Source organism: Physella acuta, unplaced genomic scaffold (genome assembly GCF_028476545.2).
Source record: "Physella acuta isolate Inbredline_101_S28 unplaced genomic scaffold, ASM2847654v3 ptg000623l, whole genome shotgun sequence".
Taxonomy (NCBI): domain Eukaryota; kingdom Metazoa; phylum Mollusca; class Gastropoda; family Physidae; genus Physella; species Physella acuta.
Genome location: NW_026732142.1, coordinates 28,707 through 54,047, shown reverse-complemented (window position 1 = coordinate 54,047; position 25,341 = coordinate 28,707). Strand labels below are relative to the sequence as shown.

At 40.0% G+C, this 25,341-nt stretch overlaps 1 protein-coding gene across 2 annotated transcripts in view; it reads right to left on the bottom strand.

Annotated features, from left to right (window-relative positions):
• Positions 1–22,186, bottom strand: part of LOC131948113 (SPARC-like) — an 85,239-nt gene extending 63,053 nt beyond the window's left edge. For both annotated transcript variants that reach the window (XM_059309630.1, XM_059309631.1), the window contains exon 1: positions 21,976–22,186. The gene's annotated coding sequence lies outside the window, so the exon portion shown is untranslated. The remainder of the gene's footprint in view (positions 1–21,975) is intronic.
• Between the last annotated feature and the right edge of the window lie 3,155 nt (positions 22,187–25,341).

Below are 25,341 nucleotides of genomic sequence, written 5' to 3'. Positions count from 1 at the left end.
TTCCTACTAATGACTAAGGCCATAGGTGAAGGTTCCATGTTTAACACCCCCCCCCCCCCCACTCTCCGCCTCTGCTTAAAAGATTTCTCTTAAAGAAATTGAAAGCCTAAAAAAAAACCAGCAATTTAATAAAATACCTGATTATTCAAGTGAATATCAACACCCAAAATTAATGTTTAGGGTGGGGGGGGGGGGGGGGGGGGGTTACAAACAATAACATCAGCTCTACGTGTGCCATCGATTACTCAATGACATCTTAGAATCTTAGGATATCGCGTTTGGTTTTTAGTTAAGCGTAAGTGACTCATAATTTTCGCATTGATTGGCTAATGCGAGCGCCGAAATGGCGACCCATCTCCCTCGTTCGGGGCGAATGTCCGCCTCGAAGCAGACGACATCGTGATGGATCGGCAGGGGGCGGCCCGCACTGTTTATTAATAGCCATCAACAGGGGTTGGGGAGGGGGGGGGGGCAGATCGGATTTTTCCGATTCCCTTATTTTTACTTTCTCGTATATACGAAGTATAGAGAAAGTCTTGTAATCAGAAAAACATAATTTTGCAATCTAGTCCGTATGTCTGTGTGTGTGTGTCTGTCTGTCTGTCTGTGTGTAAACACGATAACTTGAGTACCGTTATAGCTAGGTTGATGAAATTTTATATACAAGTATTTTATCAAAATCGTAGATACGTATCAACTTTTGAGCGATTTCCGATAATCGAAAGTGGTACTTTTTCTACTTTGAATTTTTCAAAAGCCTATAACTTGAGTGCTATTTCAGATAGATAAATGAAATTTCACATAAGATCTATATCTCTACCATCTCTCAAATTTCGAGTAATTTCCGTTGACCGGAAGTACTAATTTACGCTATTTCCGATTTCTCAAAAAACGCACGTGAATTTATAAAGTACTAATAATATTCTGCACTATTATACACATCTTTATTCGGTGTTCGCTTGGTGCGAAATTCTTTTTTCATGCGATTCTATTCTATTTTAAAAAGTTTAAGTATTTAAAATGGATTAAAAATCATAACTAAATCCCGAGTTACCATCCCCTGTTGTTTTATATAAGAATATTCGAGAAAGTTTAGGGGAGATCACTACCGGTTTATTTTTCTACACTGTCCTTCTTTAATTTACAATTACTAGTAAAAAAACAAACTATATTTCTTATCTAAAAATTTCATTTATCTAAATGAAAAACAATGACATGTAAATCATATTGCATTGTTTTGCAGTTGTTTTATTATTATAATTTTAACAACTCTCAAGAACTTAACAATAATGTGTCTCCTAGGCTAATAGGTTGAGTAATCGATTTTTATCATTTCACAGTTATCAATTACAATTAAACAAAGGGAGACAATCTATACATAAATTCTTAAAACTGGCAAAAATAAAATAGTAATTGATTCACAACAGCAATCCTTGTTAATTTTATAAAAATATCTGTAAGCAAAAAAGTTTGTTTGAAATTTGGTCTAATAATTTAAATAAATATATATCTAAGTAAAATTTACAATCGCGGTTGAAATTTTAAAAAGCCACACTGCTTTAAATATCTATTTTCTAGAGGTCTGATGACACTCAGTGAAGTAAGCATTCAACCATTTGCGCCTGTGTCGATTTACCTTCTCGTGCACAGAGTAATTTAATTTTACAAAATAACACAATTATCTCTGATAATAAATAGACAAGAAAAAAAAGAGGATAATAGAGGAAGTCTGTGAACACGATTGAGTACCGTTACAACAAGGTTGACGAAATTTCATATATAAGTAATAGCAAATGTGTAGTTCTGTATCAACTTTTCAGCGATTTCCAGTAAACGGAAGTGGGATTTATTCGACTTTCAGTTTTCAAAGGCCTGTAATTTAGGTACTGTTTCAGTTAGATAGAGGAAATTTCACAAATATGTAGAAGATCTAATTCTCCGTTCTCTGAAACATTTCGAATAATTTCAAGTTACCGGAAGTAGCACTTTACCCTATTTCCGATTTCTCTAAAAGCGCATATGAATTTATTTTTAAGTTGATTTCTCTGTCTTTCTTTATAAAGTACTAATGTTCCGCACAATTAAAGGCAGATTACTTGTTTACTTGGTGTGCAATTCTTTTTTTTTTCTATCATATTTTATTTTTGTAAAAAATGTAAGCATTTGAAAATAGATTTTTAAAAACAGTCCATATCCCCTCTGCACTGGAGTTGCCATCCCCATTAGTGTTATCTAAGAGTATTCCAGAAAGCTAAAGGGAGATCACTCCCACTTTATGGCAACTGATTTTTTTTAATAACGACGGGTTGCTGTTTACGACTCTATGACGTTTTTTTTTTTTTTGAATTTTTCGACATGTTCCATAAAGGGATTAGTTAAGGCGGTGGTCACTCGCGGTCAGTTTTTAACCCCCTTCGATACGGAGGTCGACCCGAATACGTCCTTTCTATGCTATTCGCGAAACCCGCGCCTGTGCTGAATTTCCACAACCCGCGACTCTAGGAAATACGTCAAAATAGCTTTGGTATATTTGTACATTTCTGATATAATCATACATTTCTTCTGTGTATTTTAGAACTTTGCAGCCTTACTCTTACATCTTTTAAAAGTCGAACTTTAAAAATAATTCTTTATTGTCTTTTTTAATGCCAGACTGTGTAGTTGATTCTAAAGGAGACGTTGGAACCCAAGAAAAACCAAAAGAAAATTTTATAGCCGTGATCAGACAGAGTTGGATGAAAAACAAATGGCGCCTTGCACTGTGTAGTTGTTTCTTTCTGCACGCATGAAATGAAACGAAGCGGGGAAATTGCAGCCAAATTGAAAGTTTGACACCTGCACAGAATTCAGGAGCTGTAACAAAGATTTGAACAACAAAGTATGACCGTGAACAAAGTTTTGCTATGAATTAAGGGGTTTCCAGAAAAATGCGCAATCGAAAAAATGCGCAAAGGGAAAATGCGCAAGCAGAAAGATGCGTAAATACAAACTAATCATACTAATCAGAGTTTCTTCCAGCCCCCCGAAAAAATTTTACCGCCCCCCCCCCCCCCCGGACGAAATGAAATTTATATAATTTATATAGAAAATATATACTTTTAACAGTATCCGCCCCCCCGAAGAAAGTTTACCGCCCCCCCGAAAATTTCAAGTGCCCCCCCCGGAGAAAAAAGTCTGGAAGAAACACTGATACTAATATTGCCTACACTTTAATTTTGCCGTGTGTAACGGAAATATGTTTTATTTTGCTACAATGTTCATGTAGTCATTCTTTGTAAATGTCTAAAAATGCTCGATTTAAGAAAACAAAAATGTCCTTGCGTACTTCTTTGTGCGTAGTTTTCCGTTGCGCAGTTTTCCTTTGCGCATATTTCCGGTCTAGCGTACTCCAGCATTTATTAAAAACTAAGAGCTGACACCAACAATTAGCAGAAACCAACATTTAAGTGACAACAACATTTAAGTGACAACAATCTTTAAGTGACACCAATATTTAGATGACACCAATACTTAGCTGACATCAACAAGTACCTGACACCAATATGTACATAACACCACAAACAAAACGACAACCCAAATTCTCTCCACCTTAACCTAACGTCAGTAACCTACCCCACCATTCGCACACCATTAACTTCAGACCACCTAAAGAGTTTAGGTAGAGAAAAGTTGCCAAATTTTAATATGTTAATTATCCCTGTCAAGCCTAGTTTCATAAATTTGTCGTCCTACCACTGCGACACTACACTCGTTAGTCGAAACCAGTCGAGCGAACACCACTTCAGTGGTTCTAAATCAGTGCTACTACCCTACCCCATTTGGTTTTAATAATACCTTTAACATCCTGTATACGTAGACAAAAACACCACTGATTCTAAAAACTCAGTTTCCAAGTCTTCTTCTAAAACATAAACAGTTCCATACAGAGGCGTAGCGACCCTTCCCGGCGCCCGGGGACAAACTTTTCGATTTGCACCCCCCCCCCCCTCAAACTTTCAATTTCCACCCCCCTCAACCTTTCAATTTATATTTCCAACCCATTTTGGCGCCCCCCTAAGGTCGGCGCACGGGGACATATGTCCCCTCCCCCGCCCCCCCCCCCCCCTCGCTACGCTACTGGTTCCATACACGGTATTGTAAAAATAGGGCCGGTGATCAAGAAACTTTAGAACCCCTGTAAGGCAAGCCTAAACACCGTAAAGACCTGAGCGTGTCTTTATAGGCCAGAGATATTTGTATTAATCGAGTGTTATCTGTGCAGATAATGTTCGTCGTTCTGTAATAATCACACGGGGGCCACGAGCGAGCTGCACTTAACCCGCGATGCTGAAAATAGTTCCCGTGAACGCGGACGGATATCGGTCGACGTCGGCGGTGTAGTGGGCGGTTAGGAGGTGACGTATATTCCTGTAGATTTTTTTTTCGGAAAAAAAAATACGAATAGACAAAATTAGTGTAGTTGGAAAAAAAAACTAAACCCTTTCATAATAAACCGGGAGTGATCTCCCCTAAACTTTCTCGAATATTCTTATATAAAATAACAGGGGATGGAAACTCGGGCTATAGACATGATTTTTAATCCATTTTAAATACTTAAAGTTTTAAAAAAAAAATTCATAAAAAAAAATTCATAAAAAACGTTTTAATAACAAGCTTTTATGTAATGATGCACTAAAAAGTAGAAAATAAATTATAGACTACTATTTAAATAACTATAAAGAAAAGCGTGGGTCACTTTAGTATATATTGGATACCTTTACTAATGTTAAGGAAGACACCCACGCTTTTCTTTATAGTTATTTAAATAGTAGTCTATAATTTATTTTCTACTTTTTAGTGCATCATTACATAAAAGCTTGTTATTAAAACGTTTTTTATGAATTTTTTTTTCAGTACTTTACATGTTTTATTTACAATAGAGTTACATGACTAAAAACCATTGCGCGCCTACTGAACATCACGTTCAGTAGGCGCGCAATGGTTTTTGAACGCAGCCATTACATGATGGCGCAGCTATTGAAGGTGATGACGCGTGTGGTGTGGTTGGCTAGACATGCCTACTAATTCGGTCCAAATTTTTATTAATTAATAAAAAATTAATTAGGCATCCAATTAAGTCAAATTTAGTTTCAGATTGCATTGTCTTCATGTCTTGACCCACGTGCCAACTGTGAATCGTATCGGTCAAGTAGAACTGTCCGAATTTTCACTCCTGCGTTTCCGTCAAGACAGACAGAGGAAGTGAGTTAAATAAAAGCTTGTAAAAACGTTTTAATAACAAGCTTTTATGTAATGATGCACTAAAAAGTAGAAAATAAATTATAGACTACTATTTAAATAACTATAAAGAAAAGCGTGGGTCACTTTAGTATCTATTGGATACCTTTACTAATGTTAAGGAAGACACCCACGCTTTTCTTTATAGTTATTTAAATAGTAGTCTATAATTTATTTTCTACTTTTTAGTGCATCATTACATAAAAGCTTGTTATTAAAACGTTTTTTATGAATTTTTTTTTCAGTACTTTACATGTTTTATCTACAATAGAGTTACATGACTAAAAACCATTGCGCGCCTACTGAATATCACGTTCAGTAGGCGCGCAATGGTTTTTGAACGCAGCCATTACGTGGTCGTGATGGCGCAGCTATTGATGACGCGTGTGGTGTGGTTGGCTAGACATGCCTACTAATTCGGTCCAAATTTTAATTAATTCATAAAAAATCAATTAGGCATCCAATTAAGTCAAATTTAGTTTCAGATTGCATTGTCTTCATGTCTTGACCCACGTGCCAACTGTGAATCGTGTCGGTCAAGTAGAACTGTCCGAATTTTCACTCCTGCGTTTCCGTCTAGACAGACTGTCGACAGACTGACGACAGAGGAAGTGAGTTAAATAAAAGCTTGTAAAAAAAAAATTCATAAAAAGCGTTTTAATAACAAGCTTTTATGTAATGATGCACTAAAAAGTAGAAAATAAATTATAGACTATTTAAATAACTATAAAGAAAAGCGTGGGTCACTTTAGTATCTATTGGATACCTTTACTAATGTTAAGGAAGACGCCCACGCTTTTCTTTATAGTTATTTAAATAGTAGTCTATAATTTATTTTCTACTTTTTAGTGCATCATTACATAAAAGCTTGTTATTAAAACGCTTTTTATGAATTTTTTTTTCAGTACTTTACATGTTTTATTTACAATAGAGTTACATGACTAAAAACCATTGCGCGCCTACTGAACATCACGTTCAGTAGGCGCGCAATGGTTTTTGAACTCAGCCATTACGTGATGGCGCAGCTATTGAAGGTGATGACGCGTGTGGTGTGGTTGGCTAGATATGCCTACTAATTCGGTCCAAATTTTAATTAATTCATAAAAAATGAATTAGGCATCCAATTAAGTCAAATTTAGTTTCAGATTGCATTGTCTTCATGTCTTGACCCACGTGCCAACTGTGAATCGTATCGGTCAAGTAGAACTGTCCGAATTTTCACTCCTGCGTTTCCGTCTAGACAGACTGACGACAGACTGACGAGGAAGTGAGTTAAATAAAAGCTTGTAAAAATAGAATAAAATCTCGTAGACAAATTAATTGCACACCAAGTGAACGCAAATAAAAAAAGCGCATAATAGTGCGCAATATTATTAGTACTTTTAAAATTTACATTAGTTTTTTGAGAAATCGGAAGTAGCGTAAATTACTACTTCCAGTCAACGGAAATTACTCAAAATTTAACAGAAGGTAGAGAATTAGATCTTTTACTTACATGTGAAATTTCATTTATCTATCTGAAATAGTACTCAAGTTATAGGCTTTTAAAAAATTCAAAGTAGGAAAAGTACCACTTCCGGTTATCGGAAATCGCTCAAAAGTTGATACGGATCTACGATTTTGATAAAATACTTATATATGAAATTTCATCAACCTAGCTGTAACGGTACTCAAGTTATCGTGTTTACACACGGACAGACACACACACAGACACACACACACACACACAGACATACGGACAAGATTGCAAAATTATGTTTTTCCGTATCAGTGAGGTGTAAAACGTCGAGATTTGTAAAAATCTCGATTTTTTTTTTGCACGATTACAATACTTTCTCTATACTACGTATATACGAGAAAGTAAAAAGACGGTGGAAAATGTAAGGTAAATGAAGGCAAATAAATGGCGAATGCGTACGTCATTTAGACCTTACAATCGCGTGGTAAATAATTAATCAACATGTATCTGTACTCTAAAGTTGCGGCATTAAAGTTTTAACACAAAATTTGATGTGTTTAAAACAAACCCCCCACAGTAGGGGGGGGGGGATGAAAGCAGGGCCCATGGGTTGGCCGACAACCGCAAATGTTATGCCCGAACCACCCCCCCCCCCCCCCCCCTCCCCCCTCCCCAACTCCGACCAAGTTCAGACACTATTGTAGTCGCGTCTATTGCAGGCTAATTAAAACTCAAGGACTATGTTTTTATTGTAGGGAGGGGGGGGGGGGGGGCAGTGGACATACTCCGGGGAAGGGCACCCGTAGAAATGCCTGAAATAAACACCACCTCCAATACGCGTCGCTAATTTTGAATATTGACCAGAGGTCAAACCAAGCCCAAAATTAAGGCGCTGTTGTTTTTTTTTTTTTTTTTTTTTTTTTTTTTTTGTTGTTGCGATGACGAAGACCTTGGGTTGAAACCTCCACTGTACTTCAAATCGTCCTAAACTTGTAAAATTACAACCACTATGAGTTTTTAACATTGTAATTTCATATATACCTCACTGAAGCTTCCTTTTTCATTCATTAAAATACGCGAAAATATAAATCTGAGGGAGGGCGGCTTCTAAAATGTGGGGATGATGTGGGGGTGAAGCCCGGCTGCAGCCCATTTAACTCTTCATCTACCACTGGTGGCAGTAGGTTTCCTCCACACCCCCCCCCCCCCCACACCATATACATAAAGCAGAGAGAAGGGAATGCCAGTCATGATGTTAAACGCTCATTATTTGCCATCAGCCATCATTAAACGCCACCGCCAACACATTATCCACAGGATTTTTTGTTCTCTACAGCTCAAGGGTCAAAGGTCAATCACAATACAACTTCTCGGCTACCTCCACTTTGAGTTATCCCCCTTGCATATTTCTTATAAAACATATTTTAGGAGATTTCCAAATCTAATTATACTTCTGTTTGTTTGTGTGTGTATGTGTGCGTGCGTGCGTGCGTGAGTGAGTGTGTGTGTGTGATTTGAATGCATGTAAAAATGCCATGCTTCAGAATTGATAAACGAATGTGTTTTTGAGGTCATTAATATAATTCTTTCATACATTTCGTCCAGCTATTGTAGTCTATTATTTATTCTGCTTCTATATCTTAATCTACTCTCTTTCTCTTTCTTTCTCTCTCACTCCCTCACCCCCTCTCTCTCCCTCCCTCCCACACACACACTGTCACTCTCTCTCTCTCTTACCCTCGTCAAACTCACATACATTCAGGCATACATGCCCCCCCCCCCCCCCCACACACACACTAGACCAGTGGTTCTACACCTGTGTCCCATCGAACCCCAGGGGTTAGGCGAATCAGTCTCAGTGGTTCGCTGAAGGTTAAGTCACACCCGACTCACGTGATTCACGATCGGATTTTGTCAGTGCCGACGATAGAATTTTCGATGAATGCGCATCTAAAAACGTGTAGGGTTAGTACCACCAAAACGGTTAAGAACTACTGCACTAGAATCTCTTCTAACAAAAATAGAAATATCACAATCGCTTGATAATACGTTTCTTTAACTAACACGGTCAAGGTTACATTACCAAAAATGTTACACATAAAAAGCTTTTGACAGAACGTGCACTCGTTTTTTTGTTCTAGAATAACATTTCGCTCAAGCTACAATATTGGTTCGGGTAAATAAAAAACCTGGACGGGATAAAGAAGTATCGGGCAGATATTTATTTACGTCGGTATCGATTCTGTAATCGGGGTTAGGGCTCGGGTTAGGAACATGTCTAGTGTCACGAATAGATTCGGGGTTACGATTAGGATTTGAACTATGGAGGGGGAGGGGGAATGAGGGGGAGTGAGGTATCGATACTCTAACAACATAAGAGCGAATACTTCGTGTCGACGTTTTTAATAAGTTCCAAATTATTTTGTGAATGGTACTTGACTCGGCGATTTAGAGCTTTAAAGGGGTTTTCTTTTTCGTCAATTTAAAACCAAGCGCCATACCTCGTCAACGTTACCCACCCCACATCCTAATGCTAGCTCCATACCTCCACACCCCACCCCACATCCTAATGCTAGCTCCATACCTCCACACCCCACCCCTCATCCTAATGCTAGCTCCATACCTCCACACCCCACCCCACATCCTAATGCTAGCTCCATACCTCCACACCCCACCCCACATCCTAATGCTAGCTCCATACCTCCACACCCCACCCCACATCCTAATGCTAGCTCCATACCTCCACACCCCACCCCTCATCCTAATGCTAGCTCCATACCTCCACACCCCACCCCACATCCTAATGCTAGCTCCATACCTCCACACCCCACCCCTCATCCTAATGCTAGCTCCATACCTCCACACCCCACCCCACATCCTAATGCTAGCTCCATACCTCCACACCCCACCCCACATCCTAATGCTAGCTCCATACCTCCACACCCCACCCCTCATCATCCACACTAAGCTCTCAATTTCTGTGTATGCCTGCTGGTGGATTGAAACATCTCTAACTTTGCATGAGATTGGTTAGGGTTCGAATCTAGACCACCCCGACCCCCCCTGACCAAGCAATGCCAGACAGCCATGACAGAAACCTAGCAACCGCCTCCTAAAAAAGTTGTCAGAGAGATTCTTCTAAATCAAACATGCCAATCTCTCGCGGCCTCGGAAAGTCTTTGCTCTAGTCTGAGTTACCTGGCGAATATTGACGCTTAACTACAGTCTTTTAACCAAAATACTCAAGATTTGTCTCAAGATATTGCGTTTAACACTTATTACATCCACTCTCCACATCCACTCTCCACATCCACTCTCCACATCTACTTACCACATCCACTTACTACATCCACTCACAACATCAACTTACTAATCATCTTGCCACATCCACTTACCACATCCACTCACCACATCCACTCACCACATCCACTCACCACATCCACTCACCACATCCACTTACCCCTAACCATTGAACCACTCACCATTTATCTACTCACCATTTATCCACTTACCATCTATACACTTTCTATTTATCCACTCACCATTTATCCACACACCATTTATCCACTCACCATTTATCCACTCACCATTTATCCATTCACCGGCTATCCACACACCACATCCACCTGCCAGTTATCCACTCCCGACATTCTATCTCCACTTATCCATTCACATTTCATCCACCCACTACCCACTATTCTCTTATCCACTCCATCCAACTTAACATCGTTTCCACATGTTCGACCCCCCCCCACCCCCCATACGACCCTCAACCCCCCCCCCCCCCCACACACACACACACTCCCCTTCCCCATCACAACCAACAACATAGTCATATCTTTTCGCTAATTCAAAACCACTACCAAAAAAAAAATACAAATTCCACAAATTGTGTGCCCCCCCCGACCCCTCCGAATTCCACTCCACCCCACAAAAAATGTCTGCCCCTTATTTTATTAGCCCTTAACGTGGGTCTGTCTTGACAAGACCCCTGCATATAACATCGTCTTAACTGCTGCCAAACATCGGGTTTTCCCACAGAATGCCCGCGACACCCTCAATACGAGATCAAGATTGGTTCGTAGATAAATCTGGGCTGAAATTTTTATCACTCCAGGTTTTTATTTATTTATGTTTTTATTTTCGTCCAGGTTTTTTTTTCCACAAGATATTTTTTAAAATAGGCATATATATATATATATATATATATATATATATATATATATATATATATATATATATATATATATATATAGGCTATATATATATATATATATATATATATATATATATATATATATATATATATATATGTATGTATAATATGTATACACACACACACACACACACATATATATATATATATATATATATATATATATATATATATATATATATATATATATATATATAACTTTTATTTACATATAAAACAAATACATCAACCTTTTTTTATGTTTGTGTAGTCTGTGATATAATTGAATAGTTACAAAAAAGTATAAGGAAAAGGAAAACGAAATAAATATTTTACACAAGGTGGCTTCCGTAAAATTGATTAAGGAGAAAATAACATTTCGCCCAAATCTAATTGTTTTAATATAAATAAGTACATCAGCATAATCAATATAATACGTGCGCGTTAGTCTGTAACGTAATTCAAACATTTAAAAAAAATATCTTTTACAAGAACAAAATGGTGAACAGTACTAAACAATGATTAGTCGATCAACAATTCAAATGAAGGTAACGAGAAATAAAGAAATGCAAAAATGGTATTTTTACCATGATAGTCTTAAATGTTTTCACTGTTGGGAGTTTGTTACAGTGTAAACAGAGTGATAAATTAGTAGGAAATATTAACAATATGTAAATAAAAAAAAGAGCAAAAAGCGATCAACGGAGATTTTAATTGGATTTCCAACTGAGGGGTGGGTGATGATTTCTTATGTTTTTGTGAAAGGTAATGATATTTCTCTTAAATAATTTTCAGTCAAGACACAAACAGCATTTATATCATATTGACAACAAGTTAAATTAAAAAAAAACAAAATACAATTTGTATTGTTTTAAAAATGTTAAAAATTAAATTAATTTAAGAAAAATTTCTTTAAGATAATCACAATAGGTTCGAAAATTTAGAGCTAAATTCATTTATTTTTTATATTAGGATTGACATTTTAAAATAAACCTTATATTTAATCAAGTCTGTTTGGTTGGTAAAGTGTATCTAGTTATGAGTTATCTCGCCTTGTCTATCAATCAAGTTACGAGTTCTCTCTCTTTCTGTATCTGGGGTTTTAATGTCTAAGTCTACCCGAGCAATAGATAATAATTCCTTTAATTTGTTAGAATTTCTTTATTTGCATAATAAAATAAAAAAAATCTTAAATTGCACTTTAAGGACGAGACTTAAATTAAAATTCAGAACTTTCAATCAAACACAAGGCCACTCAAAAAAATAATTTAAATTTAAAATGTTTAATTAATCGTTTGCCATTTTTCTTAACAATTAAACTCCCCCCCCCCCAACCACTCCCTTACACTAAGTAAAACACTCTAGAGTTTAAACGATGCTATTTTAGTGTTTTTTTTTACCCAAATTTATCCCCATAATTATTAGTCTTTACATTTTATAGCACGAATCATGACAAGTAAGTTCTAACCATCCATCTATCTACACACCCATCTATCCACACACCCGTCTATCCACACACCCATCTATCCACACACCCATCTATCCACACACCCATCTATCCACAAACCCATCTATCCACACACCCATCTATCCACACACCCATCTATCCACACACCCGTCTATCCACACACACACACCCATCTATCCACACACCCATCTATCCACACACCCATCTATCCACACACCCATCTATCCACACACCCATCTATCCCCACACCCATCTATCCACACACCCATCTATCCACACACCCATCTATCCACACATCCATCTATCCACACACCCACACCCATCCACACACCCATCTATCCACACACCCATCTATCTACACACCCATCCATCCACACATCCATCTATCCACTCACCCATTCATCCACACACCCATCTATCCACACACACATCTATCCACACACCCATCTATCCACACACCCATCTATCCATAAACCCATCTATCCACACACCCATCTATCCACACACCCATCTATCCACACACCCATCTATCCACACACCCATCTATCCACACACCCATCTATCCACACACCCATCCATCCACACACCCATCCATCCACACACCCATCTATCCACACACCCATCTATCCACACACCCATCTATCCACACACCCATCTATCCACACACCCATCCATCCACACATCTATCTATCCACACACCCATCCATCCACACACTCATCTATCCACACACCCATCTATCCACACACACCCATCTATCCACACACCCATCTATCCACACACCCATCTATCCACACACCCATCTATCCACACACCCAACTATCCACACACCCATCCATCCACACACCCATCCATCCACACACCCATCTATCCACACACACATCTATCCACACATCCATCCATCCACACACCCATCCATCCACACACCCATCTATCTACACACACATCTATCCACACATCCATCCATCCACACACCCATCCATCCACACACCCATCTATCCACACACACATCTATCCACACATCCATCCATCCACACACCCATCCATCCACACACCCCTGTATCCACACACCCATCCATCCACACACCCCTGTATCCACACACCCATCCATCCATCCACACACCCATCCATCCACACACCCATCTATCCACATACTCATCTATCCACATACTCATCTATCCACACACCCATTTATCCACACACCCATCCATCCACACACCCATCCATCCACACACCCATCTATCCACACACCCATCCATCCACACACCCATCTATCCACACATCCATCTATCCATACACCCATCTATCCACACACCCATCTATCCACATACTCATCTATCCACACACCCATCTATCCACACACCCATCTATCCACATACTCATCTATCCACGCACCTATCTATCCACACATTATATTTTAATACTAGCAAAATTAAAAGATCACAGCTCGTGTTTTGTTTAGAATCAAGAAGATAAGTCTCTTCTTACATTTGATTAAAATAGGGATAGCGTTTTTTGATTAACCGGAAGTTATTCAAATCGAAACCAGATATGAATTTGGTGTTGAGTTTCGTTTTGAGAATTTTAATCTCCTGATACTGATGCTTTATATGCCAGCTCTCTCGGCCATATTTATATCTCCTGTTAACCTCGTTATAAATATTTATAAACCCTGAGCTTTATCGACAGGATTTTGTTTTTGATTATACGAGACAGGATATTGTTTTTGATTATACGAAAATTGAAATGAGATGAAGGTCGTATTCCGAGGCTTATCTAAGCACCCACAGGCGTACTCTGGAATTTTTATACCCATCCAAGGGCCCAACTTAAGTAAAGTCACGTATTTTAAGGCAACCCCCTCTCTTTCCACCTATTGCCACAAAAAAGCCAAACGCATAAAATTACATCGCAAAGTTCTAACTACCTCCAACGATTTCTTAAAACGATACCCTAATCTTAACCAAATAAAGTAAAACATTTGTTTTGTTTATGTTTCTTATAAGAAATACAAAATGTACTCATCGTTACAAAAATGAAAATCCCCCCCACCCCCCACCCCTTTTTTTTCAACCCACCCCCCCCCCCCCCCAAGTGACGCCATTTATTTGGACGACCCCATCATATACATTTTAAGGCAAATAGAGTGGTTTCCAGCAATGCCGCAGCACCGATCGTAAATGGAATGTTCAGGAAATTAGCATTAAAGATAGACCGCCCCCTCACCCATGCCCATGTCCCTCCTGTTAGCACCCCCACCCCTCCTAGCAATGCTATCGCGTTAGCACAAGAATCGTATCCTTGCGATTTCAGGGGCCCCCAACCTACCTGTACGGGCGGTTGGAATCCCAGAATTCTCGGCCAGTCTCCCCCCCCCCCCCAGTGGGAGTCGGAGAAAAACAGACGGCGTGGGTGAGAAGATAATCATTAGCGTGGTGAGACGGGACGTGTCGGTACACGGGATAGGTGAAGTAGAGTCGCTCTGTCTCGGTCACTACGGGTCGATGTAGGTTAAACTAATAGGCAGTGGGCATTAGTGCAAGTGGGAGAATATGGATGCGTTTAATGAGATTTGGTGAGCGTTTTGGTAGTTCGTGCTCATTCTATGGAGTTCTGGTTAGTTGCTCATGGGCAAAATTCAAAACATAATACAAGAAAAATTAGGAAGAATTACAGGGAGTACAATATTTTAGGATGTAACGGGATTTCTATGGAGTTTTGGGGGAATCCTTTGAAACTCTGTAACGCTTGGGGAACTCGGGAAATGTCGTGGAGATTTCCGCGAAGTTCTGGGGCGTTTTGTCCAACTTTCCGGAGTCCATCTGCTCTACGTTTACATCAAGGTTGTCAGAGTTTACAACAGTGCTTTAACTACAAAGGTTTTTTTATTTAAAAGTAACACTGGATATTTTGGATATTCTAGTTTAAATGGGAATAAAAACCTCACGTATCAAAGTACACAGAACAGCCGCAACATTCGGAAGAATATGGTGGGAGATAAATTAGTGAGAAGATTTTAAAAATAGAAAATAGAAACATAAAAAACAAACAGTAGCACACATACATGCAGACACAAACAAAAACAAACATACGTACTGAAGCAGACACACCAACACGAAAAATAATCAGACACGAATGCAAAAATGCATTAAAAGATTTAGAAGCGGCCATGCATATAAACGCAAACAAAAACAAGCACACGGAAACAGACAAACGCACATACATACGAATCAGACACGCATGCAAACATCCACAAACCACTCCGGATCTTAGCGATCGAACGGGTCTTTACACCGACCCTCGCGTTTCGGTGTCTGTTCTTGTTCTCGTTTCTTACACGGCGTATTTGGAGTTCCCACCCTGCGCCGGCCGAGCTTTTGTCGCTAACGATGGGTATTTAGTCTTCTGAACAAGCCGCGTGTTTGCCAGCTAATCGTCCATACATCTCCGCGCACTGTACATTTTTATTTTTGTTTGTTTAGGTCCTGCAGTGATTCGCTGATTTGGTCGTTATTTTGCGTATCTCTGTACTAATGACGGATTTTTCCAGCAAGCCGGTTCATCTCGCAAAGCTCGGTATGTCAATAACAAACAGAACCTTTGCCAAGAAAACTCCCCCCCCCCCCATGATAAAAGTATCACTGGTCATTTAAGTTCGTGGCGATTTCTTCCACCCCCCCCCCCATCCCCCTCCCCCATTCAATCCCCATCAGAAAAAACGGCCCGCTTGACATTTACCCGTACTCGTTGACATAGGGTCTGAGCCGTCAGATGTCCAGAATAGTCCAGATGAAAAAACTTTTGGTAGCGCATCCCGGTCGAAAAGTCAGTACTGGGTGCATGTTTCGGTATTTAGATTGACCCTGCACTACCAGGTATCAAAGAAACAAAATGTTCGAATGAATCTTCTTTTATTTTAATTTTATTTTTCTCCCTTTGGAACAAAAATACGTGAAATAATTGCACGTGCGCTGATGAATTTTTTTTCTTCTTAAACATACAAACTCTTCAAACAAGGAAAGCAAAAAAGAAAGTTTGTCGCTTGAGTATTTGTAAACTTTTAACATCCATGCACAAATTGCTTCCCCTTAAAGAAATACAATATTCTGGTTTCTAAGGGCGCTCTGTCTCCAAATGTGAAATATTTGTTTCAAATCAGATGGAATTCTATTTTAGAATTATTTCTATCTTTGATATTTGTTTTCAACAAACTTATTTTCCCTTTTGAGAACAAGTAGCAATTTTTTTTTTTAAATTTCACGTTAATCAGATTTAGTCTTATATGTTATGATAGTTGCTTTCAGTACCAACCACTACACATAGCTACTAAACAACACATATAATAAGTAAAAGTAAAGGTCCCCTTTAAGGGGGTATATAAGGCAGACGAAGTAGAGTTCATCCTTTTTTACCACGGCATACGAACTGTCGGTGTGGTCAGCATTATACAAAGACGCCTTTTCTCTATCTAACGGGGGTCATATACCCTAACGTAGGTCAGATACCCTAACGTGGGTCATATACCCTAACGTGGGTCATATACCCTAACTTGGGTCAGATACCCTAACGTGGGTCATATACCCTAACGTGGGTCATATACCCTAACGTGGGTCATATACCCTAACGTGGGTCAGTTATCCTAACGTGGGTCATATACCCTAACATGGGTCAGATACACTAACGTGGGTCAGATAACCTAACGTGGGTCATATACCCTAACGTGGGTCATATACCCTAACGTGGGTCAGTTATCCTAACGTGGGTCATATACCCCAATGTGGGTCAGATACACTAACGTGGGTCAGATAACCTAACGTGGGTCATATACCCTAACGTGGGTCATATACCCTAACGTGGGTCAGTTATCCTAACGTGGGTCATATACCCTAACGTGGGTCAGATATCCATCAGATACCAGGAATCCATCAGAGTTAAGGGGCGGTAAAGTCGAATGGTAGAGTGCTTGATTGATAGTACGAAGGTCTAGAGTTCGGATCTTAGTTCGGACTTATGACTGCAGACGCAACTGAGCAGTGTTTCTTCCAGACTTTTTTCTCCGGGGGGAGACTTGAAATTTTCGGGGGGGGGGGCGGTAGACTTTCTTCGGGGGGAGGGGGGCGGACACTGTTAAAAGTATATATTTTCTATATAAATTATATAAATTTCATTTCGTTCGGGGGGGGGGGGGGGCGGTAAAAAAAATTCGGGTGGCTTCGCCCCCCCCCCCCCCCCCCCGAAGAGATGCCTGGAAGAAACTCAGCCACTGAGTCCTCCCAGCTCTGATGGGTACCTGAATCACGTTAGAGAAATAAAGGCGGCTGGGCATAGAGCTGACCACACTATCCTTTCATAAGCCGAGGTCAATGAAACAGAAAAACTCTACTTTATCTGCCCCATGTGTCTTGTGTGTCTTGTGCACGAACATGGAAAGTCGATGATGATCTGACTTAGGTGGACTTTGTGATATCTCACACGATAAACTTCGGCATCTAAACTCGATATTTGCGGGGAAAAAACTAAATCTGCCTCGTCTGTCAATATTAATATTAAAAAGTACCCCCAGAACATGACACCCCCGCCCCCTTGCGTCCCTACCCCAGCATAACTGGACTAAACCAATCTCTTTGGCTGGTGAACTGCTTGGACCTACATAACCGGTGTCGCACAAAATTTGCCCTCCCGTAATTTAATCCCGGGGTCCATTGCCAAGATGTGATGCCACTTAACCTAATTCAAAACAAAAAAATGTAGCGCAATTGGGTTAGCCGTACATCGTTCGTAAAAACACTTATCATATGGCGTGGTGTCGGTAATAAAAATGAAGGTAACCCTAAATCTAAACCTAACCTTATGACGACCCTATGGTAAGCGAATATTCAGGAAACTGTATGAAACTTGGAGGGAGTTATAAACCCTTGAAGCGCCACTTGCTAATTATTCGATCACTGATCTCCCCTGGGGTAGTATTGTGATCTGGGTGGCGGGTGGTGGGTGGTGGGTGGTGGGAGGTTGGGGTACACAATAGTGTACAACTTGGGGTTGGGGGGGGGGGTGCGCGAGAGTGCAATTTTTTGTTCTAGTTTCGGGACAACGCATACTGGACAGATACTGTAAAATTAATGTCTTACAAGTAGGGCAGATAGTCACTCATACAAATTGGGCAGATAGTCACTCGTACAAGTGGGGCAGATAGTCACCCATACAAATTGGGCAGATAGTCACTCGTACAAGTGGGACAGATAGTCACCCATACAAATTGGGCAGATAGTCACTCGTACAAGTGGGACAGATAGTCACTCATACAAATTGGGCAGATAGTCACTCGTACAAGTGGGACAGATAGTCACTCATACAAATTGGGCAGATAGTCACTCATACAAATTTGGCAGATAGTCTTATATTTCTGGTCAATCCTATTTAACACAAGACAGAAAGACCGTAAAAACGACAGGTTACACTACCAGTACTACACCCACGCTAATGTACTTAAACACTTGAAACTATAAACAAACCCAGAACCCTTCTTCCTAGATGAGTGTGTTTCTTTCTCCAGCTAAAACTGTACTAGATAAACGATGGGATTTATATAGTGGGTTCCAACACGTTAGCACAGTGAATTTCTAATTTAAGCAAAAAATTGGTGGTTTTATATTGGTTAGGTGTTATTCTAATCTGATCAAAACTTGGTGGGTTTTTATGTGGGCTAAGACTGTGGTTGTCTAATCACGTGTTTATAATGACGTCATCAGACAGTTGTTAAACCGGTATTTCGAACTAGAAGAGGGGTAGGGGACATTTATGTGGGGGTAGGGGACATTTATGTGAGGGGACATTTAAGTGGTGGTAGGGGACATTTATGTGGGGGTAGGGGACATTAATGTGGGGGAGGGGACATTTATGTGAGGGGACATTCATGTGGGGGTAGGGGACATTTATGTGGGGGTAGGGGACATTTATGTGGGGGTAGGGGACATTTATGTGGGGGTAGGGGACATTTATGTGGGGGTAGGGGACATTTATGTGGGGGTAGGGGACATTTATGTGAGGGGACATTCATGTGGGGGTAGGGGACATTTATGTGGGGGTAGGGGACATTTATGTGGGGGTAGGGGACATTTATGTGGGGGGTAGGGGACATTTATGTGGGGGGTAGGGGACATTTATGTGGGGGTAGGGGACATTTATGTGGGGGTAGGGGACATTTATGTGAGGGGACATTTATGTGGGGGTAGGGGACATTTATGTGGGGGTAGGGGACATTTATGTGGGGGTAGGGGACATTTATATGAGGGTAGGGGACATTTATGTGAGGGGACATTTATGTGGGGGTAGGGGACATTTATGTGGGGGTAGGGGACATTTATGTGAGGGGACATTTATGTGAGGGGACATTTATGTGAGGGTAGGGGACATTTATATGAGGGTACGGGACATTTATGTGAGGGGACATTTATGTGGGGGTAGGGGACATTTATGTTTGGGTAGGGGACATTTATGTGAGGGGACATTTATGTGAGGGGACATTTATGTGGGGGTAGGGGACATTTATATGAGGGGACATTTATGTGGGGGTAGGGGACATTTATGTGAGGGGACATTTATGTGGGGGTAGGGGACATTTATATGAGGGTAGGGGACATTTATGTGAGGGGACATTTATGTGGGGGTAGGGGACATTTATGTTTGGGTAGGGGACATTTATGTGAGGGGACATTTATGTGGGGGTAGGGGACATTTATATGAGGGTAGGGGACATTTATGTGGGGGTAGGGGACATTTATGTTTGGGTAGGGGACATTTATGTTTGGGTAGGGGACATTTATGTGGGGGTAGGGGACATTTCTGTGAGGGGACATTTATGTGGGGGTAGGGGACATTTGTGTGGGGGTAGGGGACATTTATGTGAGGGGACATTTATGTGGGGGGGTAGGGGACATTTGTGTGGGGGTAGGGGACATTTAAGTGGGGGTAGGGGTCATTTATTTGAGGGGACATTTATGTGGGGTAGGGGACATTTTTGTGGGGGTAGTTATGTGGGGGTAGTGGACATTAATGTGTGGGTAGAGGACATTTATGTGGGGGTAGGGGACATTCATGTGGTAGATAGGGGATAGGTCGGAGTGTGCAGGTTTGTATTTCTTTTGTTTGTATGAAGATGGGAGGAAAAAGTAGTGGGGGGGTGAGGTGGTTTTTTTTTTTAAAATACTTCTTGTTGGATGGGTTCGTGGGTTAACAATTTGCTGCCTAGAAAAACAAGACAACGAAAATAACGAGGCTAGCCCACTTGGCGAGGCAAGGGTTAATAAAGATATGTATCAAGATGTGGTCGTCAGGGCCTCTTACTTCAGTCTGACGGACTCCGCAGGTTTATGACGCGAGACGTGAACTTGATGTGAATTTCGATGTATAATTGTTAATTAGCATTTAATTGGTTGTTTTCGTAAATATTAAAATGAAATTATAAAAAAAAAACATGCACCAGTTGTCGATGTTGATGTTTATTTTTGCTAACGTAAAAAAAAGGCATTTAGATTTTAATTTGATGGGTAGAAATCATGGATTGGGCTAATTAGTTGTTTTTTTTTTTAAATTATTCACTTCAAATGAAAAAAAAAATTAAATTAACCAAGGCATTTTTTAAAAGTAAATATATAACACCGTAATTAAGATTTCTTCGTGTAATTGTTATACAGCAAGGATTAGAACCAGATCCAGATCTAGATTAGGTTTAAGGGTAAGATTTCAGTTGGGCCTGGAGTCAGAATACACAGGGATAGGGTTTAATGCTAGTTTATTACAGATATGAACAAGGTTAGGGTGGCTATGGTTAACGTTAGACAGTCAATTGGAACTTAAATATTTGTGTGAAACATTAGCTACTAGAATCTAGATCTAGATCTAAATCTAGAATCTAGATCTAATCTAGAAAGGTAAATTAATAATCTTTATAATAAAAAAAAGGAATATCGAAGATATGAGTCAATATGACAATGGATAAATAACCAATGTTTATATTAAGTAGTTATAAGTTATATTATTTATGAAGGACCTAGTATAATATATATATATATATATATATATATATATATATATATATATATATATATATATATATATATATATATATATATATATATATATATATATATATATATATATATATATATATATATATAAATAATACAGATCTTCTATAGTAAGCCTATTACTAGTAGTAGTATTACTGTAATTTTAGATATTGCATAATAGATCTAATCTATATATCTATATAGGCCTAATATTCTATATTCAATGTTATTTTGTTATGTATACATAATATCCAAAACATATTTGAATAAAGCCATAAGATAATGAGTAACTGATACTGATATAGAATGTTGAATATAGCCAGATCTAGAATAGATCTAGATATAGATTCTAATAGTTAAGTTTAAAAGTACCTTCTTAACAAATTAATCTAAAATTATAAATCTTAGTAATTATTAATTTGCAAATAATTAAGGCCTGTTTCATATTTTACTATTTAAGATCTAGTTCCTCCTCCAACTTGTACAAAGGTAAACAACTAGGCAACTCACCAGCTCTGTTAAAAAAATATATTCAGAGAAGACACCGTCAAGTTTTCAAGTAATCCAACAACACCACCGGTACCAGCCGCCGTATGAAAATCCACCACAAGACGACAAGTTTTAAAATCCCATGCCGAGCCCTCTGTGGACAGCACCTGTTTGAAGCTCAGCGACGGAACGCTTTTATACCGCGGTCTGACCCGCCGGCGAATTTCTTCCTCTGGTGGGCTGGGGAGAAGAAATTGTGCGAGGGGGAAAAAAGGGACGGAACTCGGTGTTGGAAAAAAAGGGGACGGAATTCAGTGTTGGAAAAAAAGGGGACGGAACTGAGCGGTGATAATGTTAGACTGGCGATGGTGGCCGACGTGGTTGCTAGTCCTAGGCCTCGTTGATGAAAACTGTACGACTGACTGAATGGGTCAGGGCAGGACTAAGTCGAGCGTTTAATCTGAATAATACATCGGGTTATTTTTTCTAAGCAAAAAAGTATATGACGGTGAACAATTTGATTAATTTTTTGTAAATAAAATAGATACAGATACTTTAAGGAAATAAGTGTTTACACATTCAATTTGTTCGAGCGTTAAAAAAGAATGAGATTTTTAAAATACACTGACAAAAATAAAACTAAGTTTATCTATAACATACTTGAAAATAAAACGTAAGTTTGAAGTAGGCAATTTAATTTAAATGAAATCTGGTTTCTTTAGTAGGTATCACATGCATCAACTTTCTACACACTGTGTTGACTGACACGAGTGTGTGTGTGCGTGTGTGAGTGTGTGTGTAGGGGGGTCATTATTTTCTGTGCGCATGTCTACATTTGCATGCTTTACTGTTCTAGCTTATTGCATTCACTTTTCTTTTTTTTTTTTAACTGTGTAAATTTCTTGTTTAGATTACATATAATTTTTCTGCAGTGCCGAGTACTTTGTTTTATTTTCAGCTTTCGGCCAATTGTGTCCTTTATAACTCCTCTACTTGGATATTCATATCTCCCACGTGAAGACGTACACTCTCTTTGAATATCTCCTACCCCAAAACAGGAACACTCTGCCCATAACACCTCCCTCCCAAATCCTACACTCTGCCTGTATCACCTCCCTCCCAAAGCCTACACTCTGCCCATATCACCATGTCTAAAATCTGCCCATATCACCTCCCACCCAAAGCCTACACTCTGCCCATATCACCATGTCTAAAATCTGCCCATATCACCTCCCACCCAAAGCCTACACTCTGCCCATATCACCTCCCACCCAAAGCCTACAATCTGCCCATTCACCTCCATCCCAAAGCCTACACTCTGCCCATATCACCTCCCACCCAAAGCCTACACTCTGCCCATATCACCTCCCTCCCAAAGCCTACAATCTGCCCATATCACCTCCCACCCAAAGCCTACAATCTGCCCATATCACCTCCATCCCAAAGCCCACACTCTGCCCACAACTCCATCTCTAAAATCTGCCCATATCACCTCCACCCAAAGCCTACAATCTGCCCATATCACCTCCCTCCCAAAGCCTACACTCTGCCCATATCACCTCCCACCCAAAGCCTACAATCTGCCAATATCACCTCCCACCCAAAGCCTACAATCTGCCCATATCACCTCCATCCCAAAGCCTACACTCTGCCCATATCACCTCCATCTCTAAAATCTGCCATATCACCTCCCACCCAAAGCCTACAATCTGCCCATATCACCTCCCACCCAAAGCCTACAATCTGCCCATATCACCCTCCATCTCTAAAATCTGCCCATATCACCTCCCACCCAAAGCCTACACTCTGCCCACAACTCCATCTCTAAAATCTGCCCCATACCACCTCCACATAACGTACACACCATGCCCCCTACATCCCCCTCCTTGCCTTATATTCTCGACTACTCCGCATGAACTCGGCCCACTATGCAGAAACAATAGAGCGCATCTGTTTTTTCTCATAACTATTATACAAATTTACAATCCTCGTCTGAGACTGCAGAGGTTAACTCTAACACGCTAACCCTTTGAACCCTTTACTTCCAGAGTTTCTTTGAGGCATCTCTTCTACCGCCCCCCTCCCCCCCGAACGAAATGAAATTTTTATAATTTATATAGAAAATATATACTTTTAACAGTGTCCGCCCCCCCCCCCCGAAGAAAGTCTACCGCCCCCCCCCCCCCGAAAATTTCAAGTGCCCCCCCCCCCTCCCGGAGAAAAAGGTCTGGAAGAAACACTGTTTACTTCACACTTATAAAAAAAGAAATAAAAAGAACAATGGTGAGTTGGTGTGTTTTCCAAGAAATAATACACGAATGTACAATATCGAGTATACCTGCGACCGGTAAGGAGCAAATTAGCGGAAATGTGCCGCCATTATTCGGTGACCGGAAAAAAAAGTCGCAGAAAAAAAAACAGAAAAAAAAGTCAGTTATTGCTAAAAAGAAAAGTCACAGAAAAAAATTCACAAAAATCTAAGAAATATTTTGACGATGGGGGGTAGGGTATGAGAGTGACGTCACTAAAATGCATTTCATAATAATTTTGATTAAGTGAAATCGATTTTAATATTACTGTCTGAATAATATAATCAGTCAATTAATATTTGAGCGAGTGACATCGAGCCGTGATCGTATAGCACGTCTTGACATTCGTTATAATGATTTACTTTGTAAGGACATACTTCCCCTTATTAATTTGTAAACAAAAACCATAATAATTAAGATGTAACACTGATGCCTAATCAATGGTTTTTTAAAGGGGGGAGGAGGGGGGAGTAAGAATATGTTCTTGAGAATCGAAGTACCAATTCTTCTTAAGATAATTACTCCTGAACCGGGGGGGGGGATTTAATAAAGCCCACATTTTATTAGAGATATCTATGAGACGTCAAGCAACTAACGATATTAGAAGTCAAAGTTCACCCCCTTAGCTATAAGACCCCCCCCCCCATCCCCAAGGTGGTAACAATCAGTGTTTCTTTCAGACATTTTACCTCCGGTGTGGGGGAACTTGAAACTTTCGGGTAAGGGCTGACTTAAATTTTGGGGAAGAAGGGATGGGGGTGGTACGACGACGACACTGATGTAAGGATGAAGGATGGATATATTTTATTTTCTATATAAATTTTGTTTTCTAGTTTGTCCTGGGGGTTGAGGGGACGGTGAACTTGCTTCCTCGGGGGACGGGGAGCAGTGCACATCCCCCCCCCCCCCCCCCCCCGAAGAACGAAGACATGCCTGTAAGAAACTGCTACCACTGTATCGCCAACCAGGGGGAGGGGCCGACAGGGAAGGGCCAGAGGACCACACCGGTGCAAGAGATAAATCAAGCGTGCACATCGAATCACGTGATACACGACTTAATATCCGACCCGTTTTATCA